This window comes from Staurois parvus, unplaced genomic scaffold (genome assembly GCF_062004578.1).
Source record: "Staurois parvus isolate SC_StPar_1 unplaced genomic scaffold, SC_StPar_1.0 ptg000168l, whole genome shotgun sequence".
In the NCBI taxonomy this organism is placed as follows: domain Eukaryota; kingdom Metazoa; phylum Chordata; class Amphibia; order Anura; family Ranidae; genus Staurois; species Staurois parvus.
In genome coordinates, this window is record NW_028317964.1 from 538218 (window position 1) to 554562 (window position 16345).

The window sequence follows — 16345 nt, forward strand, 5'->3', positions numbered from 1 at the left end:
GACTGCGTATTAGACCGAGAATGTCCCAGGAAGGGTGACGCAGAGGATCAGACTGCGTATTAGACCGAGAATGTCCCCGGAAGGGTGACGCAGAGGATCAGACCATGTATTAGACCGAGAATGAACCCGGAAGGGTGATGCAGAGGATTAGATAGCGTATTAGACAGAGAATGACCCCGGAAGGGTGGCGCAGAGGATTAGACTGCGTATTAGACTGAGAATGAACCCGGAAGGGTGACGCAGAGGATCAGATCGCGTATTAGACTGAGAATGAACCCGGAAGGGTGACGCAAAGGATTAGATCGCGTATTAAACTGAGAATGAACCCGGAAGGGTGACACAGAGGATTAGATCGTGTATCAGACCGAGAATGAATCCGGAAAGGTGATGCAGAGGATTGGACCGCGTATTAGACTGAGAATGAACCCGGAAGGGTGATGCAGAGGATTAGATTGTGTATTAGACTGAGAATGAACCCGAGAGGGTGACGCAGAGGATCGGACCGCGTATTAGACCGAGAATGAACCCGGAAGGGTGAAGCAGGGGATCGGACCACGTATTAGACCGAGAATGAACCTGGAAGGGTGATGCAGAGGATTAGATTGCGTATTAGACCGAGAATGACCCCGGAAGGGTGACGCAGAGAATCGGACCGCGTATTAGACCGAGAATGAACCCGGAAGGGTGATGCAGAGGATTAGATCGCCTATTTGACCGAGAATGAACCCAGGAGGGTGATGCAGAGGATCAGACCGCGTATTAGACCGAGAATGAACCCGGAAGCTTGACGCAGAGGATTAAATTGCGTATTAGCCTGAGAATGAACCTGGAAGGGTGCCGCAGAGGATTAGATCACGTATCAGACTGAGAATGAACTCGGAAGGGTGATGCAGAGGATTATACTGCGTTTTAGACCGAGAATGTCCCCGGAAGGGTGATGCAGAGGATTAGATAGCGTATTAGACCGAGAATTACCCCGGAAGGGTGACGCAGAGGATAAGACTGCGTATTAGACTGAGAATGAACCCGGAAAGGTGATGCAGAGGATCAGATCGCGTATTAGACTGAGAATGAACCCGAAAGGGTAACGCAGGGGATTAGATTGCGTATTAGACTGAGAATGAACCCGGAACGGTGACGCAGAAGATCGGACCGCGTATTAGACCGAGAATGAACCCGAAAGGGTGATGCAGTGGATTCGATTGCGTATTAGACCGAGAATGAACCCGGAAGGGTGATGCAGTGGATTAGACTGTTCATTAGACCGAGAATGAACCCGGAAGGGTGATGCAGTGGATTAGACTGTTCATTAGACCGAGAATGAACCCGGAAGGGTGATGCAGTGGATTAGACTGTTCATTAGACCGAGAATGAACCCGAAAGGGTGATGCTGCGAGAAGAAACTTATAAACAGGAAAGGTAACTGTGCTGACCGTATTGCACTAAGCTGTGAGTGGGATCTGAGCATGCGCACTGCCCTGACCACGGCGCTGGGATCTGGGCATGCGCATTGGCTGTTCAGCTACAGGTCGCTGATCTGATTCCCTGTTGCGGTGATGACTGTTTTGAGTGCGCAGCGCAGCCTAGCTTGCCGGTTTCCTTGTTATGATTCCCCGCGCCTCTGATTGGACGAGGCAGGGAGAGGGGTGGCACCTATTGGCTGCTGTCTCCAGTATGTGGTAGAGCTGGGTTAGGCTGGTCCAGGCGGAGGAGGCAGGTCAGTGACTGAGGTACGGCCGGTGTGTGTTCATAGCAATGAGTGAGGAGCGGAGGGGGCGTGCTGTCATTCAGTGTCAGTCTATGGAGCTGTGCCTGGGGCTCCCCTTCATGTGGCACCTGGGGGCTGTGTGTGAGGTGGGGACACCCTCTTCTCTGTGTGTGAGGTGGGGACACCCTCTTCTCCTCTGTGTGTGAGGCGGGGACACCCTCTTCTCCTCTGTCCTGGGCTCAGTGTATCTGTGACCACCATGTGTGTTGTTTTCCATGGAGTGGATGAAGGTTGGATCCCCTGTCAGAATATCTTCTGTCTGAGACTCCAATGGACACTTCCTGTCCTGGTGACACCCCTTTCATTAGACAGGAATTCAGGGAAAATCTCCAATGGCAACACAGATAAAAGTTACACCCCTCCCCGCCTTTTTAAGTCAAGCGGGAGATGTCTAGAACCCCCCTCAGCTTTTTATTGTCCGTTTCCCTGTTGCAGATTTTTGCTCACTTCCTGTCTGCTAAAAAAAAAAAAAAAGTGTCACTAGAACAGGAAGTGAGGGGAAATCTTTGTAATGGATCCCCGGATAGCAGTACATCCTGATGGGTTCTTATATAGGTGCATAAAGGGGTGATTCGGACTGCTGTACAGGGTAAGGTGCCGCATGCGGGGAGCGCTCGCTGTGAGGGCCGCCAGGGGGCCGTGTGATGTGTGTTTCAGTGCATCACAATGGTTACCTTTATAACTCCGTCCTGTCCAGCCCTGGCATCCCTTTAACCACTCGCTGACCGCGCTATAGCCGAAAGGTGGCTACGGTGTGGGAGGGTGTCCTCCCAGAACCCGGCCCCCTGCGCACCCCCGGGGCACTCATGAGGCGTCCTCTGTGAATTCTATGTCCTTTGGACACAGCTGATCACAGATCGGGGTAAAGGGCCTGTCATAGCTGCCCTTTACCATGTGATCAGCTGTATCCAATCACAGCTGATCACGTCAGTTATTTTTCCTTATGCGCTGTGTCTGTGTGAGGAAAGGAGAGCCGATGAGTGGCAAGGCTGTCAGTGCATGGATGCTCTGCTCATCGGTGCAGAAGAAAAAAGACTTGTTTGCAAAAGTTTATAACAGAAACTAAGAAAAAAAAAATTTTTTTTTTCAAAATTTTCCGTAATTTTTTCAGTTGTTTAGCAAAAAATAAAAAAATGCAGTGGGGATTAAATACCACCAATAGAAAGCGCTGTCGGTGTAAAAAAGCAGACCCAAATTTCATATGGGTACAGTGTTGCATGACCGCGCAATTGTCATTCAAAGTGTGAGAGTGCTGAAAGCTGAAAATGAGTCTGGGCAGGAAGGGGGGAATGTGCCCGTATTGAAGTGGGTCTATACGCCCAGGAAGGAGGGCAGACTTCCCAAACCACTATGATTGGCTGTCACTGTGTCGGGAGCATGCTTTCAACACAGAAACCCCACCCACCCATGAACGTATACACTATATTGCCAAAAGTATTGGGCCAGCCCTCCAAATCATCGGATTCAGGTGTTCCAATCACCTCCATGGCCACAGGTGTATAACATCAAGCACCTAGGCATGCAGACTGCTTCTACAAACGTTTGTGAAAGAATGGGTCGCTCTCAGGAGCTCAGTGAATTCAAGCGTGGTACCGTGATAGGTTGCCACCTGTGCAATACGTCCATCTGTGACATTTCCTGACAACTAAATATTCCACGGTTAACTATTAGTGGTGTTGAGACAAAGTGGAAGCAACTGGGAACAACTCAGCCACGAAGTGGTAGGCCACGTAAAATGACAGAGCGGGGTCAGCGCATGCTGAAGCGCACAGTGTGCAGAAATCGCCAACTGTCTGCAGAGTCAATAGCTAAAGACCTCCAAACTTTGTGTGGCCTTCAGATTAGCACAACAGCAGTGTGTAGAGAGCTTCATGGAATGGGTTTCCATGGCCGAGCAGCTGCATCCAAGCCTTACATCACCAAGTGCAATGCAAAGCATCGGATGCAGTGGTGTAAAGCACGCCGCCACTAGACTCTAGATCAGTGGAGACGTGTTCTCTGGAGTGACCAATCAAACTTCTCTATCTGGCAATTAGATGGACGTGTCTGGGTTTGGCGGTTGCAGGAGAACAGTACTTGCCTGACTGCATTGTGCAAAATGTAAAGTTTGGTGGAGGGGGGATTATGGTGTGGGATTGTTTTTCAGGGGTTGGGCTTGGCCCCCTAGTTCCAGTGGAACTCTTAAGGCGTCAGCATACCAAGACATTTTGGACAATTTCATGCTCTGAACTTTGTGGGAAGAGTTTGGGGATGGCCCCTGCCTGTTCCAACATGACTGCGCCCCAGAGCACAAAGCAAAGTCCATAAAGACATGGATGAGTGAGTTTGGGGTGGAGGAACTTGACTGGCCTGTACAGAGTCCTAACCTCAACCCGATAGAACACCTTTGGGATGAATTAGAGAGGAAACTGTGAGCCAGGCCTCCTCATCCGACATCAGTGCCTGACCTCACAAATGTTCTTCTGGAAGAATGGTCAAACATTCCCATAGACACACTCCTAAACCTTGTGGACGGCCTTCCCAGAAGAGTTGAAGCTGTTATAGCTGCAAAGTACGGGGCCAACTCAATATTGAACCCTACGGACTAAGACTGGGAGGCCATTAAAGTTAATCTGCGTGTAAAGGCAGGCCGACCAATACTTATAGCAATAAAATGTATGTGCGCCATGTGAGTGGTAAAGCTCATCCTCTGCACTGCCACAGATATGCATTACGTGGGTGGCAAGAGATTAAAGTTGTACTAAAGTCTAAAAATCGTTTACCTTTATGCACTCATTGACCACTTCCCAGCTGCCTACCGCAGATATACTGTGGCAGAGCCCCCCTCCTCCCCCACCCCACCCCCTCCGTACATGGTCTGGCTCTTCTGGGTAGGGGGCATGCATGCGCACTGCCCCAGCTGTGCTTTCATTCGCTACAGCACACGGCGATTAGCGGGTCCCGGCCAATGATTTATGGCCGTAACCTGCTGGTAAGCTCAGGAAATGACAGACAAGAGCCATGTGTTGGTAAACATCACAGGGCTCTCTACAGACAGCAGCGATTTGTCATTTTTTTCTCCCTACATAGCAGGGAGTAAGAACTGGCACATTTCTTAGTGAAAACAGCACACAGTACACGCAGTAAACATTGGTAGGCACACAGCTAACCCTTTGATCGCCCATCAATATTAACCCCTTCTCAGCCAGTGTCATTAGTACAGTACGTGTATATCAGTGGTCTCCAAACTGTGGCCGGGGCTGAATGTGGCACTTGGCTTGCCTTTTTCTGGCCCTTGGGTCACTATTCCACCAACTGATGCCCTTGATGGGGAAGTATTCTTCCCACTGACACCATCGATGGGGCACTATTCTTCCCTTTAATACCAAGAATGGGAATTCCTTCCATTCAAACAAATGACGGGGCACTAGAACAGCCCTGCTATAAGTTGCTGATTGCCTCCATTACTAGTATAAAAATAAATAAATATTCCGGTATAAATACCATCCGTGTTAGACGCTAGAACTCTCACACAAACCAATGAATATACACTTGTTGGGATTTACTTTTTTTTTAACCAGAGATGTAGCAGATAACATTTTGGCTTAAATTTGTGAAGAAATTAGATTTTTTAATTTTTCTTACTGGACATGTTTATAACAAGGTATTTTCTGTCTTTTTTCATTTATATAATGAAAAAATAAAAGTGGTTATCAAATACCACCAACAGGAAGCTCTATTTGTGTAAAAAAAAAAAAAAAAAAAAAATTGATATATATTTTATTTGCATACAGTGTTGCATGACTGTGCAATTTCCAATTAAAGTAGTACAGTGCCGACTAGCAAAAAAATGCCCTGGTTATGAAAGGAGCATAATCTTTCAGAGGTCAAGTGATTAAGGCAAAAAAAACCTCCCCATTGCCTGTGCAGCTCCTCCCATCCCTAAGCACTTGCCTGTCCCCTGTCCATGCTCCAGTCTTGCTTCCCCCATGTCCTGCTTTCCTGAGAAACTGAAAGCAATGGAACCTCCATAGTGTCCTGCTTCCGTCAGTCAAACTCCTGTGAGGAGAGAGTGAGCTAGGGGGGTTGAGGGCACAGGGCATAGCTTACCAGTATGTGTCTATAGACGCACACAGCCCGGGTCAGGACCACGCATGCATGGGTGCCTCCTTTGCAACCAGCTTGTTAAAGGAGATACCCAAAGGAGGGAGGAGCTGAAAGCACCAGCGGGGACTGCCAGAATAGGAAGAAAGCCATCTTTCTATATAATATTGTTACACAAATAAGGTATTACCTCATGTTTAGTTAACCACTTCGATACCGGGCACTTTCACCCCCTTCTGGCCCAGGCCAGTTTTCAGCTTTCAGTGCTGTCGCACTTTGACAATTGCTCAGTCATGCAACACTGTACCTAAACTACATTTTTATCCTTTTCTTCACACAATCAGAGCTTTCGTTTGGTGTTATATCTAGTAAAAAAATATGAAACACATCAATATAATTCTCGTTAAATATATTTCTACAATAAAGGTGCTATGGACATGAAAATGTCACCATATGTCGGTAACAACCCATGCAATCCACACATACGAAGAAACTAAAAGAAAGAACTTCTGAAATTAGGTTATGTGTAATAAAATGGAATGCCGTGGTACAAAATCCTTTGTTGGTAATGACGCCTCCTGTATGAGGAAATTAGTTGCATGCATTGCTCAGGTATGATTTTTTTTTTTTTTGGCCCATTCTTCCACACAGTCTTCAAATCTTGAAGGTAGATTTTCTATTGGATTCAATCCAGGTGTTTTCAGCAGCTTTAGTCCTCATGCACACTGGACATTTTTACAGCGGCTGTTTTTGGCTTTTGACGTTTTTTTCTACAGCCAGAAAACTCCCAGCATATTATCCCATGTGTCCATGCACATATAGGCTTTAATCAATGTTTTTTGGCTGGGGAAAAAAAACCCAGGACTAGTGGGTTCCTAGAGGAGTTTTTTTTTAGCTGTAAAAACGCTCTAACGCTGAAAAACGTGGTAAATCGCGGCAAACTGGCGTTTTTGGACGTGTTTTTGACAAAAAAAAATTTTGATGGTAGAAAAGAACGCTAATGCAAAAACGCTGAAAAACTCATGTTTTTAACATGACTTTACTCAGCTAACGTTACCACCGTTATCAAAACGCCCCGTGTGCATGGAGCCTTATTTTTCCCGTTGTATTTAATCACCACTGAGTTTTTTATTTTTTGCTAAATCACCAAGAAACATAACAAATAACCAAAAATTAAAAAAACACATTTTTCTTCATCTCTGTTGTAAAATTTTGCAAATAAATAATTTTTTCTTCATAAATTTAGGCCAAAATGTATTCTGCTATATTTGTTTGGAAAAATAACCCAAATCAGTGTATGTTATTTAGTCTGCAGGAAAGTTATAAAGTCTACAAACTATATACTACTATAAACTACTGTATATATCTGAAAATCAAATCAGTCCTGATGTACTGAAAGCCTTCTCATTTCCTGATTCCCACAAAAGTCCGGACAGTACAAATACCCCCCCTTTTTGGAAAGTAGACAGTCAAAGGTATTTTGTAAGAGGCATGGCGACTTTTTGAAGTTGTAATTTTTTTTGTAACAATTTTTTGGAAAATGAAATTTAAAAAATTGTGTTTTTTCACTTTTTTTTTTATCATACTGTCACCAGTGCAGTACAGCTTCATTATATAACTGTTGTGACGTTGATCAGGGATACTAACTAGTGACCGTATGTTTAAAGAGAATAAAAAAAGCAAAAAGCTTCTTACTGTTTTTTTTCTTTTTCTTTTAATGTTGACCAAAGTAAGTGTTTCCATAGTAATATTGCACTATTTTGGGGAGGGGAGGTTTTTAACACATTTTTTGGGGAGGCTTTTTTTCTAACACGATTGCTTATAACAGTGAAAGGTTCCATGCACACTGGACCGCACAAAAACGTCAGTAGTATGCCGCATTAAAAACTGTAGTTTTGTTCCGTTTTTGTAGCGTTTTTGCATTAGTGTTTTTACAGCGTTTTGCAATTTTTAACCATTTTTTTAGCAAAACTATACTCCCAGAAAAGCCTAAGGCTCAAAAACTCTCATAAACGCCAGATGGCCACATTTTTTCCATGTTTACCAGCTTTTGAGCGTTTTTACAGCTAAAAGACTCCTCTTGAAACCCACTAGTTCTGGGTTTTTTTTTTACCAGCCAGAAAATGCCCAAACCAAAAAATGCTGATGTGTGCATGGTCACATAGGATAACATGCTGGGAAGTTTACTGACTGTAGAAAAAAACCCGCCAGAAGCCAAAAACAGCAGTTGTTAAAACGCCCAATGTACATGAGGCCTTAAAAACAATATATTTTTACTGAATGAAATCGATTCATTCAGTGCGTTTTTTTTGTGATTAGCTGTGATTGGCCACAGCTAATCAAATGGTACAGATGGGCTTAGATTGGTCCTGTCTGTACCATATGATCACTGTGACTAATCACCGCGAGCAACACAATAGTACACAATGGATGGCATGAAGGAAGCCATGCATTGTGTACAATAGTCATGTTATCTGCTGTGTTTGGTCACAGAGATCACATTGTATCGGCAGCGGGCCGGTAGTGTGATCTGTCATTGGCTGTGTCCAGTGGACATAGCGCTTGACAGATCGTGCCAGAGTGCAGCCTGTTCTGGGCAGGACGTCATATGACGTCCATCCAGAACGAGAAAGTTCCCTCCTGGCGGGAACCAGTTAAAGGTTAATTTCACCTTTTAATAAATGTGCATGATTTGCAAGTAAAAAAACATGCGTTTAATATTTTTTTTCCCTCAGGACCCAGCCGAGCATTGCAATGTCAGGTCCTGCAGGCACTGCCTACAGCTTTGCACAGGCTGTCTGTTTGAAAGCTGTAGGAAGTGCCATTGACCTAGGAGGGTGTACAGCAATGCCCTCGCAGTGGATTGAGAACTACAAGCTGTCCACCACGGTGGAAGACAGAACTTGTAGTTCATTCACAGTTTCTTGTGGTGGAATGACAGCGAGTGCCGGGAGAAGATCCACAGGGGGAACCCGAGGGACTTTGCAGGGACTAGTGCATAGTAATATGTAACATGTTAAACTCTAAATACTGGCATAACATGTTACTAAAGGTGCACTTATCCTGTATAATAAAACATTCATTTACCTTTAGTATCACATTGAATGGTCACATAGTAACATTTCATTGCTCTCTGCACACAGCACTGTGGTGACCTGCGGTTCCATCCAGTGCACTGTGGAAACATGCACCGTGTCGGCATTCCTCTGCACTGCACATCACATCACAGTTGTGAGTTAACATGGCACAACCAAGGGAGGGTGAATCCCCCTAATGAGGGCACAGACGGCAATTAGACAGGTGTTCTAATCCAGTTTTATTTTAAGGCCTCATTCAAACAAGTGTACCAACCCATACCTGTGTGAAGGGCTGTCTTTGGTTGCACAAGTAGCACAGTTTGAACCCGTTTACCACATGCTGGCAATCCATTCATGTCTTTTGTGATGCAGTGGCTGCATGAACACAGTCGCTGATCCCAAAACAATAGCCGTGTGGATGCATGTCCCGGAACACAGACCACGTGGTTGACAATTTGGGACCAATGGCTGAATTCCCAATAGAAATGAATAGGACTAAAAAACATTACATTATAAATACTTTTTTTCTAGTGCTGCACTGAAATGAAAATTCTGTTGCCGAAAATTTAAACTTCATGCACTTGGCCAAAAACTAAAATGGACAGTTTTTTTACATTTTTTTTTATTTTAATAATGTGGCTGGTGTTTTTGCATTGAAATCATTAGGGGGGTGTTTTGCATTGAAGTCTATGGGACGCGATTTTACATTGAAGTCACTAGGGGTTTTTTTTTGCATTGACGTCTATGGGCACAAGATTTTGCATTAAGGTCTATGTGAATGCAAGGTTACATCGAAGCCACTAGAGGTCGTTTTCGCTTTGAATTCTATGGGATGTGACTTTGCATTAAAGTCTATGGGACGCGACTTTGCATTAAAGTCCATGGGACGCGGCTTTGCATTAAAGTCCATGGGACGCGGCTTTGCATTAAAGTCCATGGGACGCGGCTTTGCATTAAAGTCCATGGGACGCGGCTTTGCATTAAAGTCCATGGGACGCGGTTTTGCATTAAAGTCCATGGGACGCGGCTTTGCATTAAAGTCCATGGGACGCGACTTTGCATTAAAGTCCATGGGACGCGACTTTGCATGTGAGTTGCCTTGACACAACAGAGACATTGTCAGCACCTTTTTTCCTATTGGCAATATGCATAAGAGCTGGGAGAGGAAAAAGATCAGTACACTGATCTTCCCAGTGAAAGGCTGGGGGGGGGGGGGGTTGGCAGCACAAGTCTGATCAATGGAGGAGAGCAGACTGAGTTCTCAGCACCGCTAGAGAGCTGACCATGCTGTGCTCTCTTGCCTAGTGTGGTCAGGTTTTAATTAGAAAGCAGAGGTACTGGAAGGAACACCAGGCATTTCACACACAGAAAGCAATACAAAGAGAACATATAAAAGGGGTAACGAGCGCTAGTAAGCAGCTAGCATAAAGGTAAAACCTCAGAACCTCTCCTGCAAAACCTGAATAGAATATGCAGCGCTATGATGATATCTATAAAAAGGATAATAATATAATAAAAATACCGTACATGCGCTGTGGAGCGCTCAGATGTATATAGGTGCGTAAGACGTTTAAAGTGCAAAAGTGACATATTAGATAAAACGCCAATAAATCCAGATCCAGTATTGTGACAGCACTCGCTCTCCTGTACACCTGTGTGAGAACTTTTTGCTTGGGCTCGTTTATTGCAAGCCCCCCCTCTAGGTGGATTCCTTTGTGCTCCATATAATTGGGAGTGGTCCCCCTGCTGGAAGGAAGTGAATTTCTGGTGCTTGGAGTGTGATTCCCCCTGCTGGATAGATGAGTATTCCTGATACCTGGAGAGTGATGAAATGCTGATTACCTGTCTTGCTGTGGTTTGCCAGATGATCCTTTGATCCTCACCTTTCCAGATCCAGGTGACCAGGAGTGGTCTGATTACTCAAATGCGCATTATTTTGCGATATCTGGTTAGTGCAATACATACTCATTTACTATCACTGGAGTCACGGAATTCACCTGATATTTTAGATTTGGACTTTGATATATTGTTGGTGTTTTATCTAATATGTCACTTTTGCACTTTAAACGTCATTCATAGACGTCTTGCGCACCTATATACATCTGAGCGCTCCACAGCGCATGTACGATATTTTTATTATATTATTTTATTATCCATTTTATAGATGTCATCATAGCGCTGCATATTCTATTCAGGTAATACAAAGAGAACAGGATGCTTTATCATACAAGTACATGGTACAGCAGTCCTATATCAGGAATATGAAATGTTGGGTTTATATAGTCTTTAACCACTTGAGCCCCAGAGGATTTACCCCCCTTAATGACCAGGCCTTTTTTTGCTGTTTGGCGCTGCACTAATTCAAATGATAATTGCGCGGTCATGCAATGCTGCACCCAAACGAAAATTACGTCCTTTTTTTCACACAAATAGAGCTTTCTTTTGGTGGTATTTGATCACCTGTGCGCTTTTTATTTTTTGCGCTATAAACAAAAAAACCACAAAAATTTTGAAAAAAAACAATATTTTCTACTTTCAGCTATAAAAAATATATCGTAAACTCAAAGTTAGTCATAAATTTAAGCCAAAATGTATTCTGCTACATGTTTTTGGTACAAAAATCCCAATAAGTGTATATTGATTGCTTTGTGTGAAAGTTATAGCGTCTACAAACTATGGTATAGATACTGTAATTTATGCCTTTTTTTTGCTATACAGCGCTGCACTAACTCAAATGATAATTGCGCGGTCATGCAATGCTGCACCCAAACGAAAATTACGTCCTTTTTTTCACACAAATAGAGCTTTCTTTTGGTGGTATTTGATCACCTGTGCGCTTTTTATTTTTTGCTCTATAAACAAAAAAAACACAAAAATTTTGAAAAAAAACAATATTTTCTACTTTCAGCTATAAAAAATATATCGTAAACTCAAAGTTAGTCATAAATTTAAGCCAAAATGTATTCTGCTACATGTTTTTGGTAAAAAAAATCCCGTGCATTAGCGGGCAAACTGGCGCTATCTAGGAGGGGCGCTAACACTATCGGAAGTCGCCAGCGACACTGATACAGTGATCAGTAAAAATTGGTTCACTGATCAGTGACACTGGGTGACAGGGCAGTGAAGGGTTTAACTGGGGGGGGGGCAATCAAGGGGTTAAACGGGATTACTGGTGTACTGGCGGGCAATCTGGCGCTATCTGGGAGGGGCGCTAACTCTATCGGAAGTCGCCAGCGACACTGATACAGTGATCAGTAAAAATTGGTTCACTGATCAGTGACACTGGGTGACAGGGCAGTGAAGGGGTTAACTGGAGGGGGGGGGCGATCAGGGGGTTAAACGGGATTACTGGTGTACTGGCGGGCAATCTGGCGCTATCTGGGAGGGGCGCTAACTCTATCGGAAGTCGCCAGCGACACTGATCAGTAAAAATCGCTTCACTGATCAGTAACACTGGTGACAGGGCAGTGAAGGGTTAACTGGAGGGGGGGGGGGGGGGGGCGATCAGGGGGTTAAATGTGTCCTAGAGTGTTCTAACTGTAGTGTAGTGCTTGTGTACTCACTTTTTGGATGTCTTCTTCTCTGTCTGGAACGGAATGTGTCCAGGCAGAGAAGAATGACATCATATCCTGCCCTGTGTATGTCAACACAGGACAGGATAGGACAGGGACCGATCATGTGATTTCAGCCAGAAATCACTGGCTGAAATCTAATGATTGATCCCTCCTGGATCAAATAGTGTCACCCGCGGGTCGGCGGGAGCGCGCGCGCGCGCCCCCTGCCGGCGAAAGTGTCGGGAGCGCGGAACCCGTTTTTAAACGTGGTTTTGCGCTCCACTGCCGCCCTGCACACGTATATACACAGTGGCAGGGCGGCAAGCGGTTAATATTTTATTGAAACATTAGTAGAAGAATTCCTAGATTGTAAGCTCGAAAGAGCAGGGCCCTCGAACCCCTCGTGTAGTGTATTGTTTCTGTCTTCTCTCATGTTCTGTCCCCCTTGCTACTGTACAGCGCTGAGCAAACCCTTTGGCGCTATATAAATACTGTATAATAATAATAGAAGGCACGTTTCTATTATAATCCTCCAAATGGGTGACCTTTTGGCCTACCCACTTCTTCTCTTCCTCCTTTCCTTTTTATATGCAGCTTCTGTGACCTGCACTTTTATTACAGAAGTAGTAGTAAATTAATTTCCAAATCTTCTGACCTAAAAATAAACTAAAACTAGAAACAACTTGCTGCTGAAACGTAAACAAAATTAAAACAAAACCTTGAAACTAATGCAGTCTGGATATTTGAATGCATTGTTTACATAATTTATGCTTTGGAACATTTACAGAAATAATATAAACTTCTCTTTAGACTGTCATGGAAAATGACTTATTTCTTTGCTTTCATGCAAACCAATAATCACTTTTTATTAAAAACTAACCTCCTGTGATTTTTTTTTTAGATGCTTTATGAACTGTAATATGCAAAAGCAATATGACCCAAGAAGAGATCTCACAAATGTTTTACCTTCCTTCACAGATTGGATGGAGGTGATTTGTTCAGTCAGAGATCACAGTGCTTGGTGATATTGCATCCTGGGACCCAACCTTTAGCATCCTCATGGACACATTCAATATGGACACATGACTGGGAGAGGTGACGTGAGTTAGCTCACCTTTTTATTTTATTGAAAAAGGGAACTAACACAAACACCCCCTTCCCCTCCATTCCTTGCTGCATTTACATCATACCTTATGTGATCCCCATCTTCCCATGCTCTCTCCAGCTGCTGTAATGGTCCAGCAGTTTAAAACAACACTATGCATCAGCAGCTGCTGGCTCACCACACTGACCAATTGGAATCATTTTGTGACTCCTGTCTTCTAGGACCGCATCCTGGAACAAAGAAGAGATTCTCATTGGTCAGGACGGTCATGTGGCCAGCGCTGAGCAATATACTGCTTTACAGTCTCCAGAACTATTTATTACATTTTTTATTTATTTATATATTTTTTTTAATGCATCACCAAAAAAAAAAAAAAAAACAATTTGATCCCTTGCCTGCCTTCTAGCTCAGTTTGCCCTGAGTTTCTTTGAGAGCATTAGAAATGTATGGCAGCCTTCTGACACCCATAACGGGGACCCAGGATGTAGACAGACAAAATAAAAGCACCCTTTTTTTTTTAATTAATAGTGAAATATACATTTTTATTATACTGTATATGATGTATACTGTATAACTTTGACTATGACCATACAGTCATAGAGGGTAACATTATAACAAAAGTGCTTTGTTGAGCCATTATTGCAATTTGACTCAGTTTACTGAGTTGCAATCTAGCATGCGATTCACAATTCCGAGCAACAGACACAAGTCACATTCTACCACTGTCTGACAACATAACGTGAGCTTGAGGTGGCAAAAATAGATCAGAGTTATGAGGTTAGAATGGGAATAGGATATATGCTGTAATGGTAGATGGATTTTCTTGCAAGGAAAAGGACAGCTGCAAGCTTGCCGGTATTGACATATGTGGGCATGAAATGGTTAAACCCTTCTTCAGTGACTTGCTATATAACATATATATATACAGGTCCTAATATACAGGTCCTATATCTTCCTGCAATAGCCAATGTAAAAAAGCTTTGGATGAAAGTAGGGTTTGAACCTTTTTTTTTTTATCAGTGAGTACGAGTACTGATACTACCGTTCAAGTACTTGCCGATACTGATTACAGATACCTTTGCGGTGCGATTTGAACCCATACAAAATGAATGACGCAAATCACACTGTGCCCGCAGGGAAACCACATGTGATTTGGACAGGAATTGCACCACATTCCTGTTCAAATCACTTGTGTTTCTTTTCCATGCAATTTTAGCCCATTCATTTTTTATGTGCTCAAATTGCATCACAAAGGTATCAGTTTCAGGTATCGGAGCATTTATATGAGTACTTGTGCAAATACTCAGTATTGGCACTAATACTGGTATGGGTATCGGTGTAACCCTAGATCAAAGTCAATGTTTAAGGAGAACTCCTAGGAGTTAATTTACCAAAGGCAAATAGACTATGCACTTTGCAAGTGTAGTTGCACTCACTTTTCTCCAAAACTTAGGGAATGTTTTGAAGCTTTGCTGATTTCCATCATCCAATCATGTGCAAGCAAAAGTACTGTTTGGTTTTTTTTTTTCCTTGTACCTAATTGTTGGGATCACACCAGACCTCCCAACATTTTGTGAAAAATCCAGCCACTGGATTGTAGGCACAGGGAGTGAGCTCTGCGTTCCTACTATCATGAATTAATAATTGTTGTCATGCTGGCAGGTGGAGTTTGAACAGTAGAGTCCAGCTGCCCATTTACAGTGACCAGTAGCAGGATTCTACTTCCAGACTCTGCCTTCTAGTGTGAAATCATTCATTCATAACTTGTATAGAGGTCCCGGCAGAAGAAGTTTTTCCATTACGTTCTTCCTCTGCAGGGCTTTTGAAGATCACATCGTCTGTCAGAGCCCAGCAGAGGAAGTGAGTAGTGTCAGTGGAGCCGGGAGCAGATGATTCATGTAACAGCGAGTGGTCCCATACCCTCTCTAAGTGCAAACCGTGGCATAGACAGATGGGCACTTCACTCCTGGTACCACACTTGAAGGGTCCTGCACAACAAGTGAGCAGAGAGGGGCATTGTTTGGGGTGCAGAGGTTAGGGAAATTTGAGGTGCAAAGAATGGTAGTGAGGGTAGGGGTTTGGTGGTCACTCTAAATGCCCCTGTTACATTGCTTATCATTGTAATTGGGTAAGTTACATTGGTGGTCAGTGTAAATACCTCTATGTTGGTGGCCAGGGAAAATCTTCCCATTACATAGGTGGTCAGTTTAAATTACTTGGGTACATTGGTGGTCAGTGTAGAGTTCCTTCATTACACTAGTGGTCATTGTGTATCTCTCAATTATATTAGTGGTCAGTGTAAATTACTTTATTACATTTGATGGCCAATGTAGAATTCCTTCATCACAGTAGTGATCAGTGTAAATCTTTCCAGTATATTAGTGGAAAGTATAAATCCTTTCCTTACATTTGTGGTCAGTGTAAATTCCCTCTTTACATTTGTGGCCAGTATAGAATTTCCCATTACATACATGCAAACAATTTTCTGCTTTGCTCTATGTGATTCCGAATTGGCCACAGTATAATGCCTCTTAAACCTTCAAGCCTCTTAAACCTTCAAACCATCGGCAGCCACAGCAGGTGTTGCAGTTTTCAGCAGAAAGGTCAGTGTCCAAATATGTTTTCTGAATATTTTATGCCCAATGAGTTTGGAGTGTAATTATTGTTTGGCACTGTATTCTCTGCAAGAGCTGTTAAGTTGCACTGTAAATAGGCTGTACAGGATAAACGTAGCTAGCTTAACAAATTCACAAATCCT

General features: G+C 43.5%; 1 protein-coding gene across 28 annotated transcripts in view; it reads left to right on the forward strand.

Annotated features, from left to right (window-relative positions):
- The first annotated feature begins 1619 nt into the window (after positions 1-1619).
- PPIP5K1 (diphosphoinositol pentakisphosphate kinase 1) overlaps positions 1620-16345 on the forward strand; it is a 239393-nt gene continuing 224667 nt past the window's right edge. For 26 of the 28 annotated variants that reach the window (XM_089676362.1, XM_089676369.1, XM_089676373.1 and 23 more), the window contains exon 1: positions 1620-1730. The gene's annotated coding sequence lies outside the window, so the exon portion shown is untranslated. Of the gene's footprint in view, positions 1731-13463; positions 13583-16345 lie in introns of those variants that run through there. The other 2 variants (XM_089676364.1, XM_089676363.1) reach the window with 2 other exon arrangements.